At 38.1% G+C, this 15,841-nt stretch overlaps 1 pseudogene; it reads right to left on the reverse strand.

Annotated features, from left to right (window-relative positions):
- The window catches only part of LOC107795819 (uncharacterized), a 36,895-nt pseudogene extending 23,625 nt beyond the window's left edge, over positions 1-13,270 (reverse strand).
- Between the last annotated feature and the right edge of the window lie 2,571 nt (positions 13,271-15,841).

Here is a 15,841-nt window from a genome sequence, read left to right on the forward strand (position 1 = left end):
TTCCGAATTTCCATACAATTCGACTGTGATTTATTTTGGAATAAATTTTTACCCTAAATAAATTATTACTTCAATCAAATAGGAAAAATGTTTATAGGTGATGCTATATAAAGGGTGATGGAACAAAAATTTGCATAATTTTTTTTCTTGAGAAGAAAACCCACTTTGTGAAAGTGAGAGTGCAATACAAAGCCAAGAGAGAAAATACAATTGCAAGAAAAGTATTTTTTGTTCTTCTAACTTTGAGTTGAGATTTTTGTGAAAAATTTCAACACAATATTTTTCGTTCAATTTTGTTCACGGGTTTCATTGATCAAAGAGTTGATAGCAAGGATTGGTCTCGGTGTGGATACGCATAGACTCTTCGCACTATCGAAGAAATTTTGAAACGACTCTCTTCACCAGGTTTGTCTTTGATCCAATCTTTGACATGTAAATAAATTTTAAATACAAAAAGATCTGCCTAGGATTGTTATTGTCTTCCGTTGCGTGTTACGAACACCTATATGCAATCCTACAAAAAATTGTTCTGTTAATATAATACATTTGGTCTTCTTATAAAGGCTGGTGAGAGAAAGCAATTATAGTAGACTGTAGAAGCAAGTAGAGGTGAATCAGTTGGTCTGATAGTGTTCGACTCTATTAATAATGCCAGTAACCATTTTGCTTGCTTCCAGGCGAGGGTTCTAAAATGTGGAGAAAATAAAATTTCTCTGTTGGGAGATTAGCTCCATGCATGTGCCAATCTCCATCACTTCTTTACTTTTCGTCTCAAACAAATCACATGGTTTTCTCTTGTCATATTTGGCAGTAGAAATTAATATCTTCCATAACCATCTTCTTTTCTTGGCAGACAAAACTAAATCTTTTTCTTGTATTATCTTTTTCAAACAATTCACATGGGTTACTCTTGCTATTTGGCAGTAGAAATTAATCTTTTCCATAACCATCTTCTTTTCTTGGCAGTGAAATTTTACTCTCTTCACTTCTTTTATCTTCTTCAAACAATCACATGGGTTACTCTTGCTAATTGGCAGTAGAAATTAAATATCCCGTAGCCTTCTTCTTTTCTTGGTGCTATTTCGCAGTAGTAATTATAATTTCCCATTGCCTTCTTCTTTTCTTGGCAGTGAAAAATAAATAACTCTCTTAACTTCTTGTCTTCTCTCTTTGAACATTCACATATTTTACTCTTGCTACTCCATTTGGCAGTAGAAATTCAAATTTCACATAACCTTCTTCTTCTCTTGGCAGTGAAAAATAACTCTCTTTTCTTCTCTTTTTGAACAATTCACATGGGTCCGTCTAGCTATTTTCCGATGCTTTTTATACAGCTACTAGTGTAGTTTAATGTGCTAATATCCAGTTTTTTTAACCATTCTTTCGAGATAAGCAGTCAATGATTATTGCATAAAGTTAAATGTAATTGTTGAGTTTAACTTCTACACAGTGATAGTTTAAAATCTTGAAATGTGAATATAATAAACTTGTTTTCCATTTGTTTACATTAGTTCAAGAACTAGAATATTAATTTAGTACAAGTATTAGATCATAAACACATTGATGTACTTTGGAAGATACAATGTCTAGTAGTGTCATCCATGTGTCACACCTCCCTTTTTTCACACCCCGAGAGTATATAAGGGAGTTTTTCCAATTTAAGTGACATTATGAGTTGAGATTATTTATTTAATTCTTAGAGTCGCCACTTGGAATATTTTAATTGGTGTCCCAAGTCACTGGTTTATTTTAAATCCCAAATCGAGGAAATTTCGACTTTCCTTTTGAAGTCTGCGAACTAGAAATTCTAGATAAGGAATTTTGTTAACCCGGGAGAAGGTGTTAGGTATTCTCGGGTTCCGTGATTCTAGCACGATCGCTTAGCAATTTATACTTGGCTTAATTGTTTAACTACTCATTTTTAAGACCTATGTGCAGTTATCTTTTTACCGCTTTTAAATCACTTGAATTATTCGTAATTAAAGAATTGAGTTACGCGTACGTATACTCTTTTCTTTTGGCACGTAAAAATCATACCACGCGAACGTGTCCACGATTAATAACGCTTTTGTTGATTTATTATGAGAGTTTGGTTGAAGGTACGCGAACGCATCCCTCGAGTCTTTTTAGAGTTAAATTTGCAATTATATTACGCGAACGTATATATAATCGCAATACTAATCTAAATCGGGCCTAAAACAAACTACGGTAGTTCAAATTAGTAACAAAGTTTGCGAGGGCCATGAGAAATTCAATTGATGGCACGCCCTGATTTTAAAAAAGTTATTATTAATTAAATGAGGGTCATGGACTTAGGGGGTTTTATTTAACATGGCACACCTCAATTTTACAAATTTGATTAGGTTTAAGAGGGCCATATGTTATGGGTTGTAAAACATGGCACACCTCAAATGGTTTTTTTTTAGAAGAAACTTATTCAATTAAGGTCATCTATGATATCCCTATTTGGGACTAATTAAAACTTAACCAAGGCTCACTAGTTATGAAGGGTCTTTAATTGTTTTGAGACAAGGAGAAGTGGGCCAGTAACAGCCTGCTCATGAGCTAGCTTTGAGAGCTAAAATTGGGCTCACGAATGACCCAGAAATCAGAAGGGAATTTGGGGACGCTATTGCTGGTTTCGAGTCAAACAATCCACATTGGGTTCAACTTTTAGGCAGGCCCAAATGGCTATATTCTCTAACTTTTCTTTTGGGCCTATCTACCTTTAAAACTAACGAAAATTAAACAACAGCTCTCTATCAAAATAAAATCAGAGATCTGGAAATCAAATTGCTATTCCATTTTTGATAATTGAATACATGAACACAAGAGAAGCACATATTTGAGTCATGATTTATAGATAAAAAGTAAACATCTAAACTTGGGTTCACGACCCAGGCCCAATGGCCCAGGTCTAGGCTCATTTCGCAGGCCAAATTCAACTGGGCCTCATGCTCAAATCCTCTTCACCCTTTGCGGATTGAGGCTTTCAATTTAGCCCATTGGGCGGTTGTAAAAATGTGATAATACCCAGATATACTCTTCATGCTTTTGTCCAAAAACAAATCAGTAAAGAAAAGAATGGAACTCAAGCCTTAAATTATTACAGTCCTTAAAAGAAAATTCTTCGAATTAATACATGGCAACCTATTAATACATAAATACTGATGCTAATAATTAATCTATAACAGATTCTACACGAATAATGTCCTGAAGAATTCCTCCTCTTTTGGACATGGTTTGTCCATTAGAACTTGGTTCTCTCTTGTGTTAAACTTCAATTTCTAGCTTTCAAAACCTGCTGATTTGGCCAATAAATGGCCAAATCTGCAGGTATCAGCTTATAACAAAACAAACAAAGGATAAAACAAAAGGATTTGGGTAAAGAGGAAATGGTATGCTTAAACAAAGGTAAAGAACTGACTTAAAAAAAATCTCACATCCAACCCTAATGACTAACTTTGCAAGATTGAAGCTCATTAAATATTCAAACATAGATCAATCTACTCATGCTCAGAATCTAAACTCACATGTTCAAGGTTCAATTATCCATATCATTATAGGCTAACTACTATCATGAAAAAAGAAAGCTCCTTTGCTCAAACATCATTTATGCAACTGATTTCACACTTCTTAAACAACACACATTACAGGAGGAGAATAAGATCCAGTACCTTGCACAACAACAATAAACAACAACTAATAGTGCAGAAACTAGCTGAAACTTGAATAACACATCAACAAAAATTCAGCAACTAAAAGCTCAAACTGGCTGAAGCCTTAAATGATAATAGAGCAGCAGCAGACAGCCAAGCAAACAACCAAATCAGACCCAAGCTCAGCTTTCAAAACCAGAGATTTCAAATTAGAAAAGAAACTCAGAACCAACTTGAAACCCAAAGATTCAGCTAACAGGACTAAGAGTGTTTCTATTTCAAACCATATTTCAAGCTTGGAAGGAATGAGAGATTTTTTTGAGTTTTCAAAGCTGTTTTGAGTATGAACTTTTCAGAGGAGAAATAAACCCTTTTCAGAAAAATTGCTGATGAAAATGTGCATCCCAATCTCTATTTTTTCAGAAAGATAGAGACTATATATAGGCTGCCTAAGGGGAGGGCATCTTTTTAGCATATTCCTTATCCTAAGGAATAATAGTACAGTCCTTTTAATAGCCCCTGGTACAACTATCCTATTTTCAGCACATTTTTTTAAACAGCTAGGAAAGCTGTACACTTTTTCAAGAAATATCTAATTTTTAGACCAAGTGAAAACCCCTTTTTACCCTTTAGTTACTACTTATATCATGTTTAACCTAAACTTTTGTAGTCCAAATGAGCCCCTAAAGTTTTACTGATTTTCACATCAGGGCAAATAACTTGAAACAAAGCAAAAGATGCATCAAATGTTAATAGAACAATGGAAATCAAAAAGAACTACTGTAATTTAAAAAAAAAATGAATCAGCCTAACTAATATTAAGAGACTGCTCTTCTGAGCCAACCATAGCAATCTTGCCAGAAAACATCAAGAAAACCTAGAATCTAGACTAATCAGGTTAATCATTTAAACACAAAAATCTAGCCTTAAGGGGAACATTTAATCAAAACAAAATCAATGCAATTCGTGCATAGAAACTTAAACAATTACTAATTAAATAATTAATCTAAAACTAAATTCAGATGAACATGCTTTTAATTAAAACGGATGTCAGAAAATAAATAACAGTCACAAGAGGGAAAACAACAGAAGAAACCTAAACATGCTGCTACAAATAAGAACAATCACACATGAAGAAAGGAAAAATCAAAATTAAACACTCAAAAGAAAAAAGAAGGGATTTACCATGTTTTAATTTAAGAAAACTGGATCAAAACACGAGCTCGTCCAAACCTCTTGAAGTGCAATATGGACTTTGACCAACATTAATCGATTGTTCTTAACAAGAACAATCAATTAGTGGAGGGTTTAAGTCCATTCGACCAAATACAGCCCCAAAAAAGAGAAGAAAGAAAATTAGGGTTCTTCCGGAGTCACGAGATTTGAAATTCGAGAAGCTCAAGGCAGATTCAAAAGGGGCTAGTGGTGGTTTGGTGCTCAGAGAGGGGTAAGGGTCATATGGTGTAATTTTGGGAGGCTTTGGACCATTTAGGATTTTCAGTCAAATTTTCGATCCAAGATTCGGACAGCTTGGGCCTGATTCGAAGGAAAGGGAATGAAGATTTGGGATGGGGTGGTAAAGCGGAGTTCGTGGTATCAATTTTGGGGCGATTGGACCACCGGAACCGCCGTGAGGCGATTTCCGGTGGTGGTTCACGGTGGAGGCGGCGTGGGTTATGGGCGGCTAGGGTTTCTTGAGGTGAGGATGAGATACAAAGAAAGTGAAGTGGACTTTTGGTTTTGGGGGTGGGTTGATTGGATTCGGACAGTTATAATGCGTAGGACCTTTCAGTTCCGGGTCGTTGGATTAATGAGATCCAATGACTGAGATCAAATCGAAATAAAACGAGATCGTTTAGGATTGAACGGGGCTGGACCGGGTTAGTAAGTGTTGGGCTTGGGGTTTTGGGGTGGATTTGGACATTGAACGGGGCTGGACCGGGTTAGTAAGTGTTGGGCTTGGGGTTTTGGGGTGGATTTGGACTGGTTTGGGTCAAATTTTAGGGTCTTTGGTGCATTAGCCCAATTCCGAAAATCCCTTTTTAATTCCTTTTCTTTTCTCTTCCCTTTTCCTTTTTTTTGATTAAAAAATCCTAATAATAAAAGTCCTACATTATCTAAAACGTGAAATTAAACTATTCAACTAATTATAAAAATTACAAACACCACTTAATTCTAGATTAAAAGAGAAAAATCAATAAAACTAAGAATTAAAGGATAAAAAATGTAAAATGAGCTATTGTTTGTGATTTTCAAATTTTATAAAACAAATAATTACTGATTAATTCTAAAAAATATAAAAATAAATCCCAAATTCAATGCATGATATTTTTGGTATTTTCTCATTATTTAAATAAATTAAACATGCACAGAAAAATTGCAAATAATTCAGAAAATTCTACAAAATTTCTAAAATGGCAAATAATTTGCAAAAATCTATTTTCTTGATTTTATAGGAGTGTTTTGTATGGGGGAAAAATCACATGCTCACAGCTACCCCTCTTTGCTCGGAAACACGAAGGGTTTTCGGGCAAAGATAAAATGATAAACTATGAGGGATTTTTGCCCGTTTGAAACTCCATGAGAAGCACTTTTTGAAAAAAGTTTGACCGAACCTTGCTTCAGAGGTTGCCTACATATCCTTGGCTATAAAGGAATCAGGTCATTGTAATTCTGGAAGTTTTGGTATCTAGGACTACCAGGAAGCTGTGATTTCACTACTGCTTCTACTGCTACTGCTACTGAACTCCTTATTACACCAAAAATGGAAAATAAAAAGATAAACTAGCTAAGCCTATCAACTACGAGTTACAAGATTCCTATCTATAAATCTTCTGAAGCTTGATCTTGAGTCTTGGCTGGTTCTTGCTGCAGACTCTGATCTGAATCTTGATGCTCGTTAGCTGGAACTGCTGGTTCATTTTTCTTCAGCTTTTTGGATCAAGACGGGACATGCGAAGCTTGCGACTTCAGTCATATCTAGAGCAGTTTGCATCTTTTCTCCGCTTCTACACTTTGAGTTCACCTTTTTTTGCTCTTTTTCTCCTTTTCTTTATTTGGATCTTCTTTTGGTCATCTCAAACCTCGTGCCTTATGGTAAAAACCTATTCAGGCACCAAAACAAACAAACGAACAAAAATTTTCTACCCCAGTTTTCACTGGAAAACTTTCGTGAGTTATTGCAACAAAGATCTAAACTATTTCTTTATTGAAAGCAAATAAAATTAGGATTGTGTATCCTTAAGAAAAAGGGATTGGGAAGTGGAGCTCTATATCAATCTAAAAGTCAACTAGGGAGTGGAGACCCTATGTATAAAATAATCTCAACTAGGGAGTGGAGACCCTATGTTGCAAAAGCGACTAGGGAGTGGAGACCCTATGTCTAAAAATAAACTCAACTAGGGGGTGGAGACCCTATGTTGGAAAAGACGACTAGGGAGTGGAGACCCTATGTCTAAAATAATCTCAACTAGGGAGTGGAGACCCTATATTGGCAAAAGGCGACTAGGGAGTAGAGACCCTATGTCTAAAAATAAACTCAACTAGGGAGTGGAGACCCTATGTTGGCAAAAGGCGACTAGGGAGTAGAGACCCTATGTCTAAAATAATCTCAACTAGGGAGTGGAGACCATATGTTGGAAAACGACGACTAGAGAGTGGAGACCCTATGTCTAAAATAATCTCAACTAGGGAGTGGAGACCCTATGTTGGAAAAAGGCGACTAGGGACTAGAGACCCTATGCCTAAAATAATCTCAACTAGGGAGTGGAGACCCTATGTTGGAAAAGCGTAAAAATAGAGATTGGGGGTCCTAAGCTACCTTTTTTTGAATTTTTCTTCTTCTTCTTCTTCTTCTTATTATTATTTTGTATTTTGATAGAATGAATGAATGCAGGAAAGAATTTTGAAAGGGGGACTTTCCTTTTTATGGATTGTTGCTGCAAAGCTATTCCTAGCACTTGCGCATGTTTTTTTATTGCACCTGCTTCTTGCAAGGTTGCTTTGGATTGCACCTGTTTCATGTTTTCAAACAGCGAAAAATTGTTACTTTGAAATGGTGGTTGGTTTTGTGGCCTTGATTGTTGTGATCACTTGATCTCGACCCAACTCTTTTGATGAGAACCTTTACTGCTTGCTGGCTTTCTGGAGATCGATTTCTCTTCAAAAACTGAAGACCTCGACTTCCAGAATTTCATATGAGGGTTCACTCGTGTGGGACTTTGGCCTTTTCATCTTATTCTGCCTTTATGGGCACTTGACTTTGGGTTTCTTTCATTTTCAATAATTTCAACTTCCGAGCATTGGCCATCATGGCTAGTCGGGATCGACTTGATGCACCTGCTGAGGCTGAGTGCTTTTCTTTGGATTTGGCTTTTGTTAGGCAGAAACCTGTAAAACCAATCTTGCCAGATTTTCTTTGTATTAGTTTCGGGATAGAGTTAGATCAAAAGGGAATCAAAGAAAAGCAAAGGACAGGGAAAATGAATTTAAAGAGAAGTGTACCTTTCGGAGAGGAAGAAGGACTTATCTGGAGTGCATGCAGACTTCAATAGACATGACATACTTCTTAGACTGGATACCCGATCTGTGCAACTATCCATCTTCTCATAAATCCATGATGAATCGTGTTTTAAAATTGGAAAACCTTGCCAGTACTCTTTCAGTGCCAATGGTTTCAAAGGATTCTCTCTGTTCGATCAACGACGCCCTTTGCAGGTTTTCGCCAATCGACCTCTCTCATTTCTCTTCTCACCGTCACCTTATAATACTCTTTACGAGTATTCACTAACAATACTCTCTCATTTCAATTTCTCTGCTCACCATCGCCTTGCGGTGCCCGGGGCTTTCACCAATAAGACTCTATCATTTTATTTCTTTTATCTTTATTGCATTGGGTTCAAACAGCTGTGTTCTCCGATTTTGAACACCTTTCACCGATTGATCGGAAGGACTTTGAACAAGGTTTAGGTAAAAATAATCTAGATCAAATTACAACTTTGGAACCGTTCAGGTGGGATTATCGCCGAACCATTATAATATCTGCCCTAGTTTCATTTTTGGTGGAAATTAAATTTTTGTTTTGGTGTGACTGAACCCCAGAGAGGTTGCCTACGCATCCTTTCGGAATCAAGTCGAACGTATTTCAGGAAAACATTTTGTTTTGTTTTGTTTTTTTTCTTGTTTCTTTTACAAACGTTTTCAAGTTCCAAAGAGGGTAATGAAAGAAAAGTAACCGGCTCAAAGAGTTAGCAAAGGATTGGTGTGTTTGTGGTAGCGAGAATGAAAGCATTCGTCATCCCAATCGGATAATGTTGTTGCTGCAAAAAGACTAGACATAATACCTTTTGGCTGCATCTACATTTACAGCTATGTCGTGGTCATTTCCTTCGATGTCTCCCAGGTATAACGCCCCTTTTGGCAACAATTTTCTGATAATGTATGGGCCTTTCCAGTTAGGAGCAAACTTTCCTTTCGCTTCCTGATGATGGGGGAGAATACGTCTTAAAACGAGTTGCCCCACTTCAAAGTTTCTAGTCCGCACTTTCTTGTTGTAGGCACGGGACATTCTTTGTTGATACAATTGCCCGTGGCAAACTGCGGCCATTCGCTTTTCATCAATTAGGGTTAACTGTTCTATACGGGTTTTAACCCATTCACTGTCCTCAATTTCAGCTTCAACAATGATCCGAAGAGAAGGGATTTCAACTTTGGCGTGTATTACAGCCTCAGTACCGTAAACCAAAATATATGGGGTTGCTCCGACTGATGTGCGCACAGTACTGCGGTATCCCAATAATGCAAACGACAAATTTTCATGCCATTGCCTGGAACTTTGGATCATCTTTCTCAAAATCTTTTTGATGTTCTTGTTTGCTGCCTCAACAGTACCATTAGCTTTAGGCCGATAAGGGGTAGAGTTCCGATGCGTTATCTTGAATTATTCACATATCTCCCTCAAATGACTATTCAAGTTTGTAACATTATCCGTAATGATAGTTGCAGGAATACCAAAACTGCATATGATATTGGAGTGCACGAAGTCTACCACCGCTTTCTTAGTGACAGATTTGAGAGTAATTGCTTCAACCCACTTTGTGAAGTAGTCGATGGCGACCAATATGAACCTATGTCCATTTGAAGCTTTTGGCTCGATCAACCCAATGACATCATACCCCAGGCAACAAATGGCCAAGGTGCTGACATAGGATGCAGTTCTATAGGTGGTGCATGGATCAGATCACCGTGCACCTGATACTGATGACCTTTTCGGACAAAACTAAAGCAATCCTTTTCCATAGTCATCCAATAATAGCCTGCTCGAAGGATCTTCTTTGCCAAAATATACCTATTCATGTGGGGTCCACACACTCCTGCGTGCACTTCATACATGATTCTTCCGGCCTCTTCGGCGTCAACACATCTTAACAAGTTAAGATCTGGAGTCTTTTTATACAAGACCTCGTCGCTCAAGAAGAAACCGCTTGCAAGTTGTCTAATAGTTCTCTTTTGGTCTCCACTGGCTTGATCAGGATATTCTTTAGTTTTCAAAAATCTCTTGATATCATGATACCATGGCCGAACATCCGGTTCTACCTCAACTGTATTGCAGTAACCATGCCTTTCTCAGATTTAGATTTCCAATGGGTCAATGTGGAGATTGCCTGGATATGGCAACATCGACGCCGAAGTAGCGAGTGCATCGGCCAACTCATTGTGAAAATGAGAAATATACCTGAACTCGAATGACTTGAACTGTTTACTAAGATCCTCCACATGTTGCCTGTATGGAATAATCTTGACATCCCGAGTTTCCCATTCACCCTGAGCTTGTTGGATAATCAAGTCCGAACCTCCCATAATCAATAGTTCTTCAACATCTTGGTCGATTGCTATATTCAAACCCATAATGCAGGATTCATACTCGGTAGTGTTGTTTGTGTAGAAAAACCGAAGCCGGGCTGTGGCTGGATAGTGTTGACTAGCAGGTGAGATCAAAATTGCCCCAATCCCGATACCTTTTGCGTTCACAGCTCCATCGAAGAACATTTTCCAAGCATTGGTGTCTTCTGATATTACCTCAACTGAATTCACATCCTCGTCATGGAAGTAAGTATTCAAGGGCTGATATTCGTCATCAACAGGGTTTTCAGCTAGGTGATCTGCTAGAGCCTGGGCTTTCATTGTCCTGCGGGTGACATAGACTATGTCAAATTCAGTAAGCAAGATCTGCCATTTTGCTAACCTCCCTGTGGGCATCAGCTTCTGGAATATGTACTTTAAAGGATCCAACCTGGTGATGAGGTAAGTGGTGTAGGCCAACAAGTAATGCCTAATCTTTTGAGCGACCCAAGTTAAGGCGCAACAAGTCCTTTCTAACAAGGTATATTTAGCTTCATAACTTGTGAACTTTTTACTCAAATAGTAGATTGCCTGCTCTTTCTTCTCGGTGACATCATGTTGCCTAAGGATACAGTCGAAAGAATTCTCCAAGACCGTCAAATACAAAAACAAAGGTCTTCCAGGTTAGGCTGGGACTAAGACCGACAGATTCGACAGATATTCTTTGATTTTGTCAAAGGCCTCTTGACACTCGTCTGTCCATTTAATTGCTGCATCTTTCTTCAACAGCTTGAAGATGGGCTCACATGTGGAAGTCAATTGAGCAATGAATCGGCTGATGTAATTCAACCTTCCCAGCAGGCTCATAATCTCTTTCTTGGTTTTCGGATGAGGCAAATCTCGAATAGACTTTATTTTCGTTAGATCTAACTCGATGCCCCTCCGGTTGAATATAAATCCCAAGAGTTTGCTAGACGGAACCCCAAATGCACATTTAGCCGGATTCAGCTTCAAAAGTACTTACGCAGCCGCTCAAAAAACTTTCTCAGGTCTCGAACATGGTCATCCCGTGTTCTGGATTTGATGATCACATCATCCACATACACCTCGATTTCCTGGTGCATCATGTCGGGGGAAATGGCAGTCATGGTTCTCATGTAAGTTGCCCCGGCATTCTTCAGACCAAAAGGCATGACCCTATAGCAATAGGTGCCCCACGGTGTTGTAAATGCTGTCTTTTTTGCATCTTCCTCATCCATTAAGACCTGATGATACCCAACATAACAATCCATGAAAGACTGTATCTCATGTTTGGCACAGTTGTCAACGAGGATGTGGATGTTTGGTAATGGGAAATTGTCTTTGGGACTTGCTTTGTTCAAATCTTAATAGTCAACGCACACCCGAGTTTTCCCATCTTTCTTTGGCACGGGAATCGCATTGGCTAACTAGGTGGTGTATCGGACCACTCGGATCACCCCTGCCTTCAACTGTTTGGTGACTTCTTCTTTGATCTTGTCACTAATATCAGTTTTGAACTTTTTTTGCTTTTGCTGGACATGGGGATAATTGGGGTAAGTCGGCAACTTGTGGACCACCAAATCGACACTCAATCCTGGCATGTCATCGTAGGACCAAGCAAACACATCTTTGAATTCAAACAAAAGTTGGATCAAGACATCCCTAGTTCTTTCATCTGTGTGAATGCTTATCATGGTCTCTTGGACCTCTTCTAAATTACCCAAATTTACCGGCTCGATTTCATTTAGATTTAGCTTAGGTTTATTCTCAAATTGTTCCAATTCTCAATTTATTTCCCTGAAAGCCTCTTTTTCATCATATTCCAGTTCTTAGTTCATTATTTCATAATGAGACAGCATGTTTAGATCTAGGCATGAAGTCCGCAAGCATGTCATGTTATTTAAAGCCGCATTATTAGAACTGAAAAAAGAAATAAGAAAAAGTAACAAAAATCAGAAAGAATAAAGAGAGATGAACGATGAAATATTGATTTCATTTCATTGAATTTGAAGATAACAGGGTTTACATTGGAATTTAAAGATAGGAAACTAAAAAAAAACATTCGAGTTATACCCTAAAATAATTTGTGATGCAGAAAAAGTGGCAAGACTGGACTACCAGGATTCCCGCCTGACTGGGAACTGAGTAGCCTTCCAATTTTGCAACTTGGCATCGGGCCCCATGTATAGCACCTCAGCGGTGCTCGAGCCTTCTCCCGGCTGAACCATGTGGGTTTCATACAATATCTGTCTCACAGCCCTACAGATTTCTTCAATTTCTTCGGTCGTGAAGGCCTCATCTTCTTTTTCTTCATTGTACTTGGGCCTGACAAAGGTTTCGAACAGATGCGGGATCAGCTGAGGCAAGACCCAACCGTTGTTCTTTTGTTCATTTGCCCATGTTTCATCAGTTGGCGTGGCTTGGAAACCCACACCAAAGAACTTCTCGCTAGCAGCCAGAGTGATAGGTTCTGTAATTCCTTGCAATGATGTCCCGAGCCCCTTCCCGAGTTTATAACCATGCCTGATCATTTCCTTGGCAACCATAATTGATGAATTTGAGAGAAAGGGTTGAGGACAAGGGCTTCCTTCTTCACATTGGTCTGCGACTACAACCTCAAAATCTTGATAGACTATATGTTCACTTCCTTCCCTAGCTTCGAGACATGGGACTAACAGGTCCCAGTAAATCGACTGCTCGTCCTTTCCATGGACTATAATCTCCTGATATTCATATTCAAATTTCACCATCTGGTGGAGAGTGGAAGGTATAGCTCCTACTGCATGAATCCAAGGTCTTCCCAAGATGATCTATCGGGTCATCACAACAAACTAAAGACCAAGATTACTCTTTTAGTCCGTTCTTTGATGAAGATGATGATGAAGAATTTGAGGAGCAGACTATCATACCACCTTCAACACCACCAGCACAAGTTCAAGAAAAAGATTATCCAAGTTCAAGTTCTTCAAGTGAAGTGCCTCAGAAAACTAAAAGTTTTCATGAGTTGTATGAAAATATGGAAATGGTACAAAAAGATTTATATGATTTGACTCTCTTTTTTGTTGGTGGATAGAGAGCCTTTAACTTATGAAGAATCTGTCTAAAATGCTAAATGGAGAGATGCCATGGATGAAGAAATCAAGGTAATCCAGAAGAATGATACTTGGGAATTAGCCATACTTTCAAAATGCAAAAGCACCATTGGTGTCAAATGAGTGTACAAGTTGAAGAAAAATTCCAACGGTAAGGTGGAAAAGTACAAATCAAGATTGGTTGCCAAGGGATACAAGCAAAAGACCGATATTGATTATGATGAGGTAATTGCACTAGTTGTTCATTTAGAAATAATTTGTTTTATTATTTATTTGGCAGCTCAAAATCAATAGAAAATTCATCAAATGGATGTGAAATTGGCTTTCTTGAATGGTGTTTTGGAAGAAGAGGTTTACATTGATCAAATTTTAAGCTACAAGGTTGAATTACATAAAAATAAAGTTGTGGAGCTTGAGCACGTGAAGTCACAAGACCAAATTGCGGATATTTTGACCAAACAATTGAAAATTGAGCACTTTCAAAAGTTAAGGATGGCTCTTGGAGTGATGAAATAAATTTAAGGGAGGATATTGAAATGTGAAAATAATAAACTTGTTTTTCATTTGTTTACATTAGTTCCTGAACTAGAATATTAATGTAGTACATGTATTAGAGTATGAACACATTGATGTACTTTGGAAGATACAATGTCTAGTAGTGTTATCCATGTACCTTGAAAGTTGTGAGGTGTGGACTTAGTTATTATGTTTACATGTAGTGTAGGATAGATACATGAAAGGATTTCTCTTATAAATAGCCATGTATTCCTAGCCATTTGGAGTAAGTCAAGTTGAATAGAAATCACCTTTCTCCACTTTCTTCTTTGTGAGTTTTGAGTGTTCTTTTGTGTTGTCTTGCTCTCCCAAATTTTCTAGCATAAAAGAATTCTTGCACTATTTGAAGCATTAGTTGGGCTGAAGAATCTGTTTTTGGAGGATGAAGACATGGACTGCGGTGCAAGAGGAGAAGGAGGAAGAAGGCCTTACTATTCAGATAGTGGAGAAGGGAGCAGTGCTCAGGAACTGGACCATCACACCATCCGGGGCCCACCGAGTCCCTGGGTAGCTTGACAGATTTTATTCCTATAGCCATTCTAGGCATTTAAGATTTTCAGTAATTTTGTCTTTAAGATTCATTTGTTCAAAATAAATGCATGATTCATCGAGCCGTACTCATTTGGATGTTTTAAGTCTTAATCAAATGCATTGCTCTTTATTATTTATTATTGTCTTTCATATTTTCTTTCTACATTGTTATTGTTACTTTTCCTGATGAACCGGTGACTGTGATACGTAATGAGGCAACACAACATAAGGATAGTAATTCAGATGAAGAAGACGAGATACATGAGGAAGTTGTCAGGGAAGTTGAAAACTTTGAAAATAAGCCTAAGTCCAACCTGGACGAAACCGAAGCCGTAAATTTGGGAACGCCGAGACCGTCAAGGAGACTCTCATCAACATTTACTTGTCGCCGATAGAGAAAGAAGAATACAACCATTTTCTAAAGGAATATGAGGACATTTTCGCATGGTCATATGATGACATGACCGGTTTGAGCATGTCCATAGTAGCTCACAAGTTGCCTACTAATCCATTGTGTCCACCAGTGAAACAGAAACTCAAAAAATTCAAACCAGATATGAGCCTGAAAATCAAGGAGGAATTTATTAAGCAGATCAAAGCCAAAGTTCTCAGGGTTGTTGAGTACCCAACTTGGTTATCCACCATTGTGCTAGTTCCGAAGAAAGATGGGAAAGTTAGAGTATGTGTTGACTATCGGGATTTAAATAGAGCAAGTCCCAAGGACGACTTTCCACTGCCAAACATACATATCCCGATCGACAATTGCGCCAAGCATGAACTCCAGTCTTTCGTAGATTGCTTCACAGGTTATCACCAGATCTGGATGGACGAAGAAGACGCGGAGAAACCTGCTTTTATTACACCATGGGGGGTATACTGCTACAAGATGATGCCATTTGATCTAAAGAATGCTGGGGCTACCTACATGAGAGCCATGACAACTATCTTCCATGATATGATACACAAAGAGATAGAGATGTATGTGGACGGCGTTATTATCAAATCCAAGAGGGCTGCGGACCACATAGCGGACTTGAGAAAGTCCTTTGACAGGCTAAGGAGATACAACTTGAAGAGAAATAATCTTCTAATATATCTCATGATACATACATTAACCCCACATTAATCAAGGCTAACAAATAA

Source organism: Nicotiana tabacum, chromosome 1 (genome assembly GCF_000715075.1).
Source record: "Nicotiana tabacum cultivar K326 chromosome 1, ASM71507v2, whole genome shotgun sequence".
NCBI lineage: Eukaryota > Viridiplantae > Streptophyta > Magnoliopsida > Solanales > Solanaceae > Nicotiana > Nicotiana tabacum.